This window comes from Nyctereutes procyonoides, unplaced genomic scaffold (genome assembly GCF_905146905.1).
Source record: "Nyctereutes procyonoides isolate TBG_1078 unplaced genomic scaffold, NYPRO_anot_genome, whole genome shotgun sequence".
Classification (NCBI taxonomy): Eukaryota; Metazoa; Chordata; class Mammalia; order Carnivora; family Canidae; genus Nyctereutes; species Nyctereutes procyonoides.
The window spans coordinates 18,557,945-18,559,163 of record NW_026575041.1 but is presented as its reverse complement, the minus strand read 5'-3'; the positions used below and the strand labels follow the sequence as shown (position 1 = coordinate 18,559,163).

The following is a 1,219-nucleotide window of genomic DNA, read 5'->3' as shown; positions in this document are numbered from 1 at the left end:
ATCTGTCTCATCTCTAAAAAAGAGAAGAGGAGGATTTTCCAGTTTTAAGGTTTAGCTCCTATCCATAGCATTGGGAGAATGCATAATTTAAAGGAAACAGTTATTTTTGTTTGTCTTTTGTTTTTGTTTTCAAGAGTGTATACTGGGCATGGTTGGCATCTTAGAGACCTGTATTGCCTGCTCTCTTCCGGTCTCCTTGCTGGCTCAAATGCAGTTTCCACATTGTCTGTGTTGTCCTTTAGCAATCCACCTCTGCTTGAACACAGGACCAACCTTGGGCCATAAATTTGGCTAAGGAATTCCAAGATGCTTTAATATTTACAGATCATGCTCCCTTTCTGCCTCTGCTGCTGCTGCCATGGCACTCGTGAAAAAGCTTGTGGCGAAGGGGGGTAAAAAAAAAGAAGCAAGTTCTGAAGTTTACCCTTGATTGCACCCACCCAGTAGAAGATGGAATCATGGAGGCTGCCAATTTTGAGCAGTTTCTTCAAGGGAGAATCACAGGGAATGGAAAAGCTGGGAATCTTGGTGGAGGGGTTGTAACCATCGAAAGAAGCAAGAGCAAAATTACTGTAACTTCTGAGGTGCCTTTTTCCAAAAGGTATTTGAAATATCTCACCAAAAAATATTTGAAGAAGAATAACCTCCGTGACTGGTTGCGCGTAGTTGCTAACAGCAAAGAGAGTTACGAGTTGCGTTACTTCCAGATTAACCAGGACGAGGAAGAGGAGGAAGATGAGGATTAAAACTCATTTATCTCAAATATTTTGTATGAGTTCTTGAATAAAACTTGGAACCCCCCCAAAAAAATAATAATATTTACGATCATTTAGCCTAATTATAGGAAAATCTTCAAACTTGCTGTTTGAGTTTTGGGCCTTATAATAATAGTGCAATTCATACTGGAGTGAACTCCACACTGCCTGTCTGGACATGCAGGGGCTACCATTTCTCCTTGACTGCCAGGGCAACTGGGTGCCTCAGTCAGTTAGGCATCAGACTCGGTCTCAATTCAAGTGTTGGATCTCAGGGTCATGAGTTCAAGCCTCGCATCTGGGTTCACTCCGGGCATGGAGCCTACTTAAAAAACAAACAGGGGCTCCTGGGTGGCTCCAACGGTTGAGCATCTGTCTTAGGCTCCGGGCATGATCCTGGGGACTGGGATGGAGTCCCACATTGGGCTCTCTGTGGGCAGCCTGCTTCTCCCTCTGCCTGTGTC

The 1,219-nt window shown here is 44.2% G+C and overlaps 1 pseudogene; it reads left to right on the top strand.

Moving 5' to 3' along the window:
* The first annotated feature begins 358 nt into the window (after nt 1-358).
* Nucleotides 359-800, top strand: LOC129506752 (60S ribosomal protein L22-like; annotated as a pseudogene).
* Nucleotides 801-1,219: the final 419 nt, after the last annotated feature.